Here is a 13,704-nt window from a genome sequence, read left to right on the forward strand (position 1 = left end):
CCTGGCGACCCAAACGGCATCCTTGAAGCAGTTCATAAGGCGCCAAGCCTCCTGGATGGCTCCGACGGTATGAACCCCAGGGAAGAGTCCGTAAAGCACAGAATGGTGCGATAGGCTCGCCCTGGGGACAGAGTTCCTCAGGTCGTCCTCAAGTGCAGTCAATAGGCGCTGTGCAAATCCGCAGTCCCAAAAAGTGTGCAAAGATGTTTCCTCCACGAAGGGGCACCTTGGGCAGTACCGGGTCTTGCACAGGTTCCGGGCATGCATGAATGACCGGACGGGCAGTCCGCCCTGAATCGCCATCCACGACAAGTCCTTGTGCCCGTTGGTCAGCCTGTCAGACGACACATTTGTCCACACAGTCTCCAGCGTGTCCTGGTGAAGTCCTATGATGTTCTCCACGTCATCCTTGGCTCTGATTAGCTTGTGGATAGTTTTGGGCTTCCACAAGTCGGGCTTGAGTCCCTCCAGTTGATGCTCCCCCACAAATCGAACGACGTCTCCGTAGAACCATGGCGTCGTCCAGTTGTAGGGGAAGGAGCTGTCCCACTTGTCCCAGCCGAGTCGCCTCCAAAGAGGAAGCAGGAAGAAGCGAGACATGGACCTGCCCGCGGAGCCATTCTTGACTTGCAAAGTCCGGCGGACACAATCACACACAAAAGAGGATCGCAGGAGGGTGGGGATATCTGGAACGCCCTTCCCACCCTTGCGAGGCTCCTTGTACATGACGGCCCGCCTGACTCTGTCCATCTTGGATCCCCAGACAAAGTGAAACACTGTCCTGGTAATGGCCCTGCACACAGTGACGTGTGGGGGCCAGGCCTGCGCCGTGTACTGCAAGACGGGCAGGACCTCATTACGCAGGACGAGTGCCTTACCCTCACAAGTGAGGTGTCTGAGGCTCCAGAGTCCGATCCGTTGCTTCACCTTGGCCAAGCGTTCTTGCCAGGACTTGAGGGCCGCTCCTTCCTTCCCGAACCAGACTCCCAGCACCTTGAGGAAATCCGGTTGAATGTTGAAGGGGAAGGGGGCGGAGGAGGCCGGCTGCCAAACCCCGAAGAGCATGGCTTCCGACTTCCTGCAGTTGACTTTGGCCCCTGAAGCCCGGCCGAACCTCTCACACGTCTGGACGAGGGCGTCGACTGAACCACGATCAGCGCAGAAGACGGTGACGTCGTCCATGTAGAGCGAGCACTTGACCTCGTGTCGTCCCGGACCCGGTGCGGTGATCCCTCTGATCTCTCCATTCTGCCGGATAGCCTCTGCGAAGAGTTCTATAACACAAACAAAAAGAAGAGGTGATAGAGGGCAGCCTTGTCTGACCCCAGAGAGGACAGGGAAGGGGTCAGTCTTCCAGCCGTTCACCAACACCGAGCTGTGGATATCAAAATACATCAGACGGACATACGAACAAAACATGTTACCCAAACCTAACCGGTGCAGAGCTCGGCCCATGAACTCGTGGGAAACCCGGTCGAAGGCCTTCTCCTGATCCAAGGAGACCAGGGCCGCGTGTGCGCGGCGGACCTTGATGTACTCGACCGTGTCCCGCACGAGAGCGAGGCTGTCTGCGATGCGACGTCCAGGGATGCCGCAGGTCTGGTCCGGGTGGATGATCCGTCCGATGACCGTCTTAAGTCGTGTCGCCATCGTCTTGGCCAGGATCTTGTAGTCCACGTTGAGCAGAGTGATGGGACGCCAATTCCTCAGGTCGCACCTCTCTCCCTTCCGCTTGTACAGGATCGTGACCATTCCTTCCCTCAAAGATGGAGGCATTCTACCCTCCACCACCATCTCCTCGTACAGGTCCAACAGGTCCGGACAGATGAGGTCTCCCAGCGCTACATAGAGCTCCGCTGGAAGACCATCACTGCCCGGGGTCCTGCCGGTCCTAAAGGATTTAGCGGCAGAGAGCAATTCGCCCACCATCAGAGGTTTGTCCAAGGCTGCCGTGCCTGCAGGATCAAGATGGTTAGTGATACCTGACAGGAACTTATCAGCAGCGTCGGGGTCGGTAGTCTTGTGGGAGTAGAGTTCGCTGTAGAAGTCGCTGACGACCCTCATCACGTCCTCCTTCCCACGTCGCATGTTTCCGCTCTCGTCTCGCAGCTCGTTCAGGGGCGTGTGACCGGCATGAAGTTTCCTGAAAAAGAATGAGTTACATTTCTCACCCTTCTCCAGATTCTCCACTTTGGAACGGAAGATGATTCGCTTGGACTCCTCCTCAAAGTGCCTTTTCAGGCTCTTCTTGGTCTCCTCCAGCTCCTCCCTCACGTCCCAGCCGCAGTGAAGAAGGTCCTGCAGCGACCGCAGCTCGCGCTGCAGCCCTCTGAAGTCCCTCCTCTTCTCACACGCCTGTTGTCGACCCTTGGCCTGAAAGAAACAGCGAAACTCAAGTTTAACATATTCCCACCAATCAGAGACTGTTTGGAAGCTACCCTTGTAGGACTGCCACATTGCGTAGGCTGCTCTCAGCTCCTCCACGACTTCATCCTGAGCCAGCAGAGCACAATTCAGCTTCCAGGAGCCGGGGCCGGACGGAAAACCGTCGCCGAGGACACCTTGTAAGTGAATGGCTCTGTGGTCGGAGAAGAAGCAGGAGACCATCGAGTGCCTACTCTGCCTGACTGCCCGAGAGGTGAACACAAAGTCAATCCTGGAGTGGAGTGAGCCATCGGGTCGGCTCCACGAATAGTTCGTGGAGCAACTCCCCATGGAGCCCACCACGTCCTGAAGAGAGGCCTCGGTTACCATCTCGATGAGCAGCTTGGACGTGATGTCCAACTTGGCAGATGTGCCAGAACTACGACCGTCCTCCTCGATGGGGCAGTTGAAATCCCCGGCCATCACTAAGGTCCTGGTGGTGGCAAGCTGAAGCCGCAGGGTCTGGAAAAGCTCCAAACGCTCATTCTTCAGTGGGGACGCATACACGTTGATGAACCTGACAGGTTCTCCTGCCCAGTTGCCATCTACAACAAGAGCCCTGCCGCAGATGAGCTCCTGGACGGACTCAAGCGTGAATGCGCCCCCCCTGATCAGAATTGCGACCCCCGCAGACTTGCAGTCACCCCCACCGGACCAGTAGGATGGACCGTGGGACCACTCCCTGGCCAGATGTTTGAAGGACCTAGAGGAGGGAAGGGAACATTCCTGCAACATATAAACATCACACAACTGGGAAGTAAGGAAGGCATAAATACTACACTTGATCTTAGCCAAAAGGCCGAGAAGCGATAACCAGAATTGGTTTCAAACTACGGAGCCACCCAAGGATCCTGAAAAGTCCATTTGTGGAGATGAGCTCCTGGACTCCCGTTAAGAAGACATGTTGTCAACCTCTAGATCCCTTACATGCCTGCACTTTTCGGCTTGCTGCTGCTGCAATCCACGCGTTTTAGATCTGCATAACTCCACCTCTTTAAACACAGCACCTTCACCCCCTGCTGTTCCCACCCGCCTCAACACCATTGGAAGGGAGGAGAACCAATTAAGGCGGGGGGTGGGGTGGAACGAGCAGCTGTCTACCCTTAGCAGGAGGGCTCCTGATTACATACCTCTCCTGCTGCTGCTGCTGCTGGCTGTCCAGCAGCAGACTGAAGGTGGCTGCTGCTGTGCACAGGTATATAAAGGCTCAGAGCCTATTATGACACGCGCAGCCAGCGTTCCATTGCCACATTCCATCTACTGCAGGCAGGATACCTGGCTGGCTGAATGTCGCTGAGAAGCTCACAGAGACCGCCATAAGCAACAGTTTAACAGAATGCCACAGACTAATCAACCAAACTTTTTGGGTTGGGTTCTCTTTTATAGTCTGCAGGCATTAAATGAAAGAAGTCAGTGTTCCAGCAGAAGGAGACAACGTTTCAGAAAAGGCATTGTAGCAAACCAAAAAAGAAATTTTAAGCGCAGCAGAGTAACCAGCGCACATACCTGTTAGCTCAGGTGAGTTTAAAAGGCTGCTGTTGATAACAAGGGCATTTGCTAAATAGATGGTGTGTGTGCAACAATATACTGAAAGGTCAATTATATTGTGCAGCTTATCTCACCACCTGTAGTTATTTAGGTGAAAGCTCCAAAATGCTTGCCTAATATGTCTGTTTATCCAAAAGGAAGTAAAAAGGGAGAGCTAGAAAGATAGCATTGCATCACATTACATGGCAATGCAATGCACAGTTGCTGAAGTTGAACCAAAATGAGCTTGTAATCTGGCTTCTGCAACTTTGAACATGAAAAATCCAATGAGGAGAAGAAAAGCAAAGCCAAAGAGTCCATCCCCAAATCCGACAAACAAGCAAAATGAACAAAAAACATTGAATTCAATTCTTTCTGATTTTAGAAACTGCATTAAAGAAGGGGTGCACCGGTCCTGGAGATACTGCAATACCAGGTCAATGCGTGGAGTGGACAGAGCAAGCTCTTTTTCCATCTCCCTGTTCTAAAAATCCATTTAATATATGGTCCCCAGATAGGGGACGTATCAGATATTAAACTGATAAGAACAGATACTACACTTGATCTTAGCCAAAAGGCCGAGAAGCGATAACCAGAATTGGTTTCAAACTACGGAGCCACCCAAGGATCCTGAAAAGTCCATTTGTGGAGATGAGCTCCTGGACTCCCGTTAAGAAGACATGTTGTCAACCTCTAGATCCCTTACATGCCTGCACTTTTCGGCTTGCTGCTGCTGCAATCCACGCGTTTTAGATCTGCATAACTCCACCTCTTTAAACACAGCACCTTCACCCCCTGCTGTTCCCACCCGCCTCAACACCGTTGGAAGGGAGGAGAACCAATTAAGGCGGGGGGTGGGGTGGAACGAGCAGCTGTCTACCCTTAGCAGGAGGGCTCCTGATTACATACCTCTCCTGCTGCTGCTGCTGCTGGCTGTCCAGCAGCAGACTGAAGGTGGCTGCTGCTGTGCACAGGTATATAAAGGCTCAGAGCCTATTATGACACGCGCAGCCAGCGTTCCATTGCCACATTCCATCTACTGCAGGCAGGATACCTGGCTGGCTGAATGTCGCTGAGAAGCTCACAGAGACCGCCATAAGCAACAGTTTAACAGAATGCCACAGACTAATCAACCAAACTTTTTGGGTTGGGTTCTCTTTTATAGTCTGCAGGCATTAAATGAAAGAAGTCAGTGTTCCAGCAGAAGGAGACAACGTTTCAGAAAAGGCATTGTAGCAAACCAAAAAAGAAATTTTAAGCGCAGCAGAGTAACCAGCGCACATACCTGTTAGCTCAGGTGAGTTTAAAAGACTGCTGTTGATAACAAGGGCATTTGCTAAATAGATGGTGTGTGTGCAACAATATACTGAAAGGTCAATTATATTGTGCAGCTTATCTCACCACCTGTAGTTATTTAGGTGAAAGCTCCAAAATGCTTGCCTAATATGTCTGTTTATCCAAAAGGAAGTAAAAAGGAGAGCTAGAAAGATAGCATTGCATCACATTACATGGCAATGCAATGCACAGTTGCTGAAGTTGAACCAAAATGAGCTTGTAATCTGGCTTCTGCAACTTTGAACATGAAAAATCCAATGAGGAGAAGAAAAGCAAAGCCAAAGAGTCCATCCCAAAATCCGACAAACAAGCAAAATGAACAAAAAACATTGAATTCAATTCTTTCTGATTTTAGAAACTGCATTAAAGAAGGGGTGCACCGGTCCTGGAGATACTGCAATACCAGGTCAATGCGTGGAGTGGACAGAGCAAGCTCTTTTTCCATCTCCCTGTTCTAAAAATCCATTTAATATATGGTCCCCAGATAGGGGACGTATCAGATATTAAACTGATAAGAACAGATCAGGTTTCAACATATTTTATTATGTGCGTAAAAGATGGTTTACAATCAAAAACAGCAACACAAATACATTATTAAAACACAGAATTCCACCCATAAAAACCCCATATACGATTAGCATCCCTCCTCCCAATACATTTGACATCCCTCAAGTAATAAATATACATCTGACTAAAAGCAATTTTAAGACAATCCTTCACAGAAATAGCATCACGTTTAAAAAGTAAAATATTGCGTGCCTTCCAAAGGGCGTCTTTAAAACAGTTAATCATACACCAACATATACAATACTGTTGAGGGGTCGGACATTTAAAAAGGCCATATAAAACATATTCATAGTTAAAATCTCTTAAACCGCAAGTCCATTTTAAAAGAATCCCAACTTTGTGCCAAAGTTCCTGTGCAAACGGGCAATTCCACATAAGGTGCAAGGTGGTTTCATCATTAACACATGAGTCTCTGGGGCATTTGGCTCTGGCCACCAGGCCTCTCCTGTGTTGAAACTCTCTGGTGGGGAGGCACTGGTGGACCACCATCCATGCGATGTCCTTATGTCCATTTGCTAAAAATTTCCCGAAGACATTCTTCCAAACTTGCTTCGATCTCTCTTCTGAGAAATTTACTATGGGGGTCACATCTTCATTCCTCCTCAGAAAAGATAAAAGCTTCTTGCGGTCTTTAAAAATGTCCATTTTAAAATCACCAAGGCTATAAAATCGAACAGTCTTTTCTAAGATTGCTTGGTGTTTGGGGGGGCATAGTAAAACAGGGGAATTCAACGACAACTTAAACCATCTTTTAAAAATCATCCCACAAGTATATTTTAAAAAATAACTTAGCGCACTATTACCATTAAAATGTTTGAAACAAAAGCAGAAATAATTTAAATACAAATAAATATGTAAATCGGGGACATCCCTTCCGCCGTTCATTTTATTCTTCCTCATTATTTCTCGCCTTAATTTTTCCATTTTGGAGTTCCATAAAAACATAAAGATCATCCTAGTCATTTTTTTAATTAAAACATCAGAGGGGGGGTACACCATAGCTATATACAGTATGAGGGGTAACAACACTGATTTTATAATTAAAATTTTCCCCTCCATTGTTAGGGACCTCAAACCCCAAAATGATATTTTCTTTGACATTTTTTCTATGACATTCTCCCAGCTTTGAGTTCCCACATTCTCCTCGTTAAAAACAACTCCAAGAATTTTTACATTGTCTCGTTTTATAGTGAGCTGCGGGAGTTGGGCGGTGTCCCAGGATCCCAAAGTCAGACATTCAGATTTATTTAAATTAAGTTTAAACCCGGATGCCTGGGAAAAAAATTCAATGCGCAACACCGCCCTCCGGAGGGAAGCAGGGTCCACGCACACAACCGTCACGTCATCCATGTAGCCAAAGACTCTCACATCACTGCCACCTCCGCCAGGAACAGGAACCCCTCTAATCACTTTGTCTTTCCTTATTGCGCTCAGCAGGGGCTCCATGGCGCAGATGAACAGGATGGGCGACAAGGGGCATCCCTGCTTCACTCCGGACTCAAGGGGAACTCCATCTGTTAAAAAGCCATTAAGAGAAATTTGACTAAAACAATTTTTATATAAAATCTTAATACAATTTAAAAGCATATTAGGGATACCCATTCTTTTTAAAACTCTAAAAAGAAATCTATGAGAGACTCTATCGAAAGCTTTTTCAAAATCTAGGGCTAAAAGAGCTACATTTTGACCCCGGTCTCTGGAATACCAAATTACATCCCTTAATACGTTTAAAACCTCTGAAATACTTCTGCCTGGTACACTACAAACCTGCTCAGGCTGGATTAGTTTGGCAGTGACATTCCTGAGCCGGTTTGCAACCACCTTAGCAAGTACCTTGTAATCGACGTTTAGGAGAGTTATGGGTCTCCAATTCGCTAGAGCACTGCGATCACCTTTTTTATATATCAAAGACACCACTCCTCTCCTCCACGAAAATGGCAACTGTTCACAAATAAAAACTTCTTTAAAAAGCATAAAAAGGTCCTCTTTTAAAATGTCCCAAAAAGTAAGATAAAACTCTACAGGTAGTCCATCACACCCAGGTGCTTTGCCCTTAGAGAAACTTTTAAAAACATAAAATAATTCCTCTAAAACAATATCGCGTTCTAAAAACTCCTGGTCTGTAAAATTTAACTTAAAATCGAGATCATTAAGAGCATCAGATAAAAAGGACCCATCTATACACTTTTTACTAAAAAGATGCTTATAAAAGTTAAAAGTAGCATTCAACATTCCCTGCATAGATGTTTCACCCTCTAGATTTGTGATCACTTCTCTTTTATCCATGACTTTTTTGAAGAAGAAGCGAGAGCACTTCTCCCCCTCCTCCAAGTGCTGCAATCTAGAGTTAAAAATAATCTCTTTCCCCTTTGTGTCTATGCAGTTCTGAATTTCAGTTTTTAGGCCAGCAATATCATCTCCCACCTCCACCCCTAGCTCTTTGAATTTAAAAAGTGTTTGTAGTTTGGTGTTAAGATCACTAAAACATCTTTTTTTCTCTCTAGCTTTACATCTCCCTGCTTTTATAAAAAACATTCTGACTTTTTTTTTCAAATTTTCCCACCAGGTTACCATAGGGGCATCAGAAGGTTTTTGTCGCCGCCAGGCTTGATAGGCTTTACCAAAGTCTTGTCGAATCAGAGGGTCCTCCAGCAGGTAAGTACTTAGACGCCAGAGGCCCCTGTTGACCCTCTGTTCATCCCGGTATTCTAGGTGCACCTCCAAGCCCTTATGGTCAGAAAATATATTTGATGTTAAAACACATTTTACAGGGTTAAAATCATCTGATAGGAAAATAAAATCGATCCTGGAGGACACCCCTCTTCCGGACCACGTATAACCAGGGTCCGTCGGCAGGAGTGACCTCCACGCATCGCATAATTTAAAATCAGTTATAAAATCTTTCAATAGATGACATGACTTATCCAATTTGCGTAAAGGGTCACCCCCTGCTCGTTGTTCACTAGCACAAAGACAATTAAAATCACCCCCTACGATCAGGGGAGATGACCCAGTACAGTACAATGGCAATATCCCAAATAAATTAATTCTCTCTTGCTTATCAGGGGAAGCATAAACATTCATTACACGTAGGGTAAAACCATTAAATTTAAAATGCACTAAAACCACTCTGCCTGGTACTATTTCTGTGACAGTATTTATAGCAATATTTCTCCCACGACAGAGGAAGCCCACCCCCGCTGACTTGTTGTCATTGGAGCCAGACCAGATGGAGGGCCCCAGTCTCCAATCTGTCTTGATGTCATTATAATTTAGTGCATGTTGTATCCCGCATTCCTGTAATAAACATATGTCAAAGTCAGTGGTTTCTAAGTACTTAAATAGAGCAGCCCTACGAACTGGGCTCTTTAATGACCTCACATTCAGTGAGACAAGTCTTAATGTGGGCATTCATAGGTCAGGGTGGTGGATCTTCCATGAGGACACCTGACTCAAAGCCCTGTATGCCAAATTGCTCCAGGACATCCGGGCTAGAGGACCCAAATGACTCGATATTCTGTGAGCCGGCGGTTGCCCCCTCGTAGGTCACGGTTCCCAGCCACATTCCAGGAGACGCTGGGGCTTCGACATTCCGTCTCTTTTTCGGGGCAGACTCCACTAGGTCACTGGTGCAGTCCTCCTCTTCCTCCACCTCCTCCAGGGGGAGAGACTGGTCCATCAGGATAAGATCACCAACACAGATTCCCTGATGTTCGTCACCTAGAAGCAAAGCCCCCTCATCTGGCTGGCTAATCGCCCTGGAAGATCCTGAGGCCATCGCTGCGTGGTCCCCTGTAGCCAACCGCACAGGGGCACCACCCTCCAGCCCAACAGGATCGGTATCGGGAACCATCGACACGGAGGATACCCTCCCAGAAGGAGGACCCCTCCGCTCCGGTCCATGCGAGGTCCGCCCATCGTTAAGGGACTTCGATGCAGAGGCCGCCCCAGTGGGGCCTCCGGCTCCCTGCTCCATCCCAGCCTTCTCGCCCTTCGAACCGCCCTCCGACGCCGGCCCGCCAGTGAAGACCGGCGGGCGCATCGGCTCAGCTGCAGAAGATGCAGCTTCTGCGTAAGTCCTGGTCCTGGTCCTGTTGGGGCATCCTCGGAACATGTGCCCCGCCTCACCACAAAGATTGCATTTCCTCCCAGCGGGACAGTCCTTCATTAAATGTCCGTAACAGCTGCAATTATTGCAGCGGTCTACTTTCCTGCCCGTGCAGGACGTTTGGGTATGACCCATTTGTCCACAGTTCCTGCAACATACCGGCATTCCAGGGTAAAATAAGTAGCCTCTGCTCTTACCGATCACAAATGTTGAGGGAGGGTGTAGCATTCCTCCCACTCCGCTTGGGTCCCTCTTTAGACGGGCCATGTACCTCCTCTTGCCGCACCAGAAGCCTACCGCGTTCTTCACAGTGCCCAGGTATCTCAGATCATCACAATAACGGATAAGGTAGGTCGAGATGTCTGCAGCCTCCACAAAGGGGTTCGGGAAATGCACCACGATAGGGATCTCGTCATAGGCATACAAGAGACAAAAGGTTAGTCCATCCAATTCATCTAAGTAGTTTTTCTCATTTACCTTTTGTACGAGTTGGTGACAGCATCCCTGGCTCTTGAAGGTGATGGTGTAAGTCCCCTTGTACTCATTGTCCTGGAAGCAGAATATGTCTTCCCGCCGAAACTCCAGAACTCCAAGCAGAATCCTATGGCAGATGTAGTCCAAGTTCTTCTCCGTCCTCGATCCTGCTCCAACTTCAATCCTCACGGTGTTCCGCATCCGGGCATCACCCGATGAATATGTGAGCGTTGCCGGCATCCTTCACTCAGGAACGTACCGACTCTTCTCTCTGAAAGGCGCAAGCCTTCATGGGATCCCTTCCCGTTGCTCCCGGACTAATCCTTCCTCCCAATAGCAGCAGGGGGGTTAAGTCCCTCCGAAGAGGAACGATCCCCCCAGGCCGAGAGAAAGGGTACCAAGAGCACCTCACAGGCAAGACCACACAGGTAAACCTGATAGATCGTGCCAAAAGGCCGAGAAGCGATAACCAGAATTGGTTTCAAACTACGGAGCCACCCAAGGATCCTGAAAAGTCCATTTGTGGAGATGAGCTCCTGGACTCCCGTTAAGAAGACATGTTGTCAACCTCTAGATCCCTTACATGCCTGCACTTTTCGGCTTGCTGCTGCTGCAATCCACGCGTTTTAGATCTGCATAACTCCACCTCTTTAAACACAGCACCTTCACCCCCTGCTGTTCCCACCCGCCTCAACACCGTTGGAAGGGAGGAGAACCAATTAAGGCGGGGGGTGGGGTGGAACGAGCAGCTGTCTACCCTTAGCAGGAGGGCTCCTGATTACATACCTCTCCTGCTGCTGCTGCTGCTGCTGGCTGTCCAGCAGCAGACTGAAGGTGGCTGCTGCTGTGCACAGGTATATAAAGGCTCAGAGCCTATTATGACACGCGCAGCCAGCGTTCCATTGCCACATTCCATCTACTGCAGGCAGGATACCTGGCTGGCTGAATGTCGCTGAGAAGCTCACAGAGACCGCCATAAGCAACAGTTTAACAGAATGCCACAGACTAATCAACCAAACTTTTTGGGTTGGGTTCTCTTTTATAGTCTGCAGGCATTAAATGAAAGAAGTCAGTGTTCCAGCAGAAGGAGACAACGTTTCAGAAAAGGCATTGTAGCAAACCAAAAAAGAAATTTTAAGCGCAGCAGAGTAACCAGCGCACATACCTGTTAGCTCAGGTGAGTTTAAAAGGCTGCTGTTGATAACAAGGGCATTTGCTAAATAGATGGTGTGTGTGCAACAATATACTGAAAGGTCAATTATATTGTGCAGCTTATCTCACCACCTGTAGTTATTTAGGTGAAAGCTCCAAAATGCTTGCCTAATATGTCTGTTTATCCAAAAGGAAGTAAAAAGGGAGAGCTAGAAAGATAGCATTGCATCACATTACATGGCAATGCAATGCACAGTTGCTGAAGTTGAACCAAAATGAGCTTGTAATCTGGCTTCTGCAACTTTGAACATGAAAAATCCAATGAGGAGAAGAAAAGCAAAGCCAAAGAGTCCATCCCAAAATCCGACAAACAAGCAAAATGAACAAAAAACATTGAATTCAATTCTTTCTGATTTTAGAAACTGCATTAAAGAAGGGGTGCACCGGTCCTGGAGATACTGCAATACCAGGTCAATGCGTGGAGTGGACAGAGCAAGCTCTTTTTCCATCTCCCTGTTCTAAAAATCCATTTAATATATGGTCCCCAGATAGGGGACGTATCAGATATTAAACTGATAAGAACAGATACTACACTTGATCTTAGCCAAAAGGCCGAGAAGCGATAACCAGAATTGGTTTCAAACTACGGAGCCACCCAAGGATCCTGAAAAGTCCATTTGTGGAGATGAGCTCCTGGACTCCCGTTAAGAAGACATGTTGTCAACCTCTAGATCCCTTACATGCCTGCACTTTTCGGCTTGCTGCTGCTGCAATCCACGCGTTTTAGATCTGCATAACTCCACCTCTTTAAACACAGCACCTTCACCCCCTGCTGTTCCCACCCACCTCAACACCGTTGGAAGGGAGGAGAACCAATTAAGGCGGGGGGTGGGGTGGAACGAGCAGCTGTCTACCCTTAGCAGGAGGGCTCCTGATTACATACCTCTCCTGCTGCTGCTGCTGCTGGCTGTCCAGCAGCAGACTGAAGGTGGCTGCTGCTGTGCACAGGTATATAAAGGCTCAGAGCCTATTATGACACGCGCAGCCAGCGTTCCATTGCCACATTCCATCTACTGCAGGCAGGATACCTGGCTGGCTGAATGTCGCTGAGAAGCTCACAGAGACCGCCATAAGCAACAGTTTAACAGAATGCCACAGACTAATCAACCAAACTTTTTGGGTTGGGTTCTCTTTTATAGTCTGCAGGCATTAAATGAAAGAAGTCAGTGTTCCAGCAGAAGGAGACAACGTTTCAGAAAAGGCATTGTAGCAAACCAAAAAAGAAATTTTAAGCGCAGCAGAGTAACCAGCGCACATACCTGTTAGCTCAGGTGAGTTTAAAAGGCTGCTGTTGATAACAAGGGCATTTGCTAAATAGATGGTGTGTGTGCAACAATATACTGAAAGGTCAATTATATTGTGCAGCTTATCTCACCACCTGTAGTTATTTAGGTGAAAGCTCCAAAATGCTTGCCTAATATGTCTGTTTATCCAAAAGGAAGTAAAAAGGGAGAGCTAGAAAGATAGCATTGCATCACATTACATGGCAATGCAATGCACAGTTGCTGAAGTTGAACCAAAATGAGCTTGTAATCTGGCTTCTGCAACTTTGAACATGAAAAATCCAATGAGGAGAAGAAAAGCAAAGCCAAAGAGTCCATCCCAAAATCCGACAAACAAGCAAAATGAACAAAAAACATTGAATTCAATTCTTTCTGATTTTAGAAACTGCATTAAAGAAGGGGTGCACCGGTCCTGGAGATACTGCAATACCAGGTCAATGCGTTGAGTGGACAGAGCAAGCTCTTTTTCCATCTCCCTGTTCTAAAAATCCATTTAATATATGGTCCCCAGATAGGGGACGTATCAGATATTAAACTGATAAGAACAGATACTACACTTGATCTTAGCCAAAAGGCCGAGAAGCGATAACCAGAATTGGTTTCAAACTACGGAGCCACCCAAGGATCCTGAAAAGTCCATTTGTGGAGATGAGCTCCTGGACTCCCGTTAAGAAGACATGTTGTCAACCTCTAGATCCCTTACATGCCTGCACTTTTCGGCTTGCTGCTGCTGCAATCCACGCGTTTTAGATCTGCATAACTCCACCTCTTTAA

At 47.6% G+C, this 13,704-nt stretch overlaps 4 non-coding genes and 1 pseudogene across 4 annotated transcripts; all 5 read right to left on the reverse strand.

The window, feature by feature from the left end:
* Window positions 1-3,058: 3,058 nt before the first annotated feature.
* On the reverse strand, window positions 3,059-3,235 carry LOC141214481 (U2 spliceosomal RNA; annotated as a pseudogene).
* Window positions 3,236-4,350: 1,115 nt separating this feature from the next.
* LOC141214504 (U2 spliceosomal RNA) lies at window positions 4,351-4,541 on the reverse strand. Its single transcript, XR_012283710.1, has one exon. It is a non-coding gene; the product is annotated as a U2 spliceosomal RNA (small nuclear RNA).
* A 1,114-nt stretch (window positions 4,542-5,655) lies between these two features.
* LOC141214955 (U2 spliceosomal RNA) lies at window positions 5,656-5,845 on the reverse strand. Its single transcript, XR_012284134.1, has one exon. It is a non-coding gene; the product is annotated as a U2 spliceosomal RNA (small nuclear RNA).
* A 6,175-nt stretch (window positions 5,846-12,020) lies between these two features.
* On the reverse strand, window positions 12,021-12,211 carry LOC141214505 (U2 spliceosomal RNA). The gene has a single exon (XR_012283711.1). It is a non-coding gene; the product is annotated as a U2 spliceosomal RNA (small nuclear RNA).
* Window positions 12,212-13,326: 1,115 nt separating this feature from the next.
* Window positions 13,327-13,517, reverse strand: LOC141214894 (U2 spliceosomal RNA). The gene has a single exon (XR_012284084.1). It is a non-coding gene; the product is annotated as a U2 spliceosomal RNA (small nuclear RNA).
* Between the last annotated feature and the right edge of the window lie 187 nt (window positions 13,518-13,704).

Source organism: Phyllobates terribilis, unplaced genomic scaffold (genome assembly GCF_046119375.1).
Source record: "Phyllobates terribilis strain yellow unplaced genomic scaffold, ASM4611937v1 Scaffold_223__1_contigs__length_3252167, whole genome shotgun sequence".
In the NCBI taxonomy this organism is placed as follows: Eukaryota; Metazoa; Chordata; class Amphibia; order Anura; family Dendrobatidae; genus Phyllobates; species Phyllobates terribilis.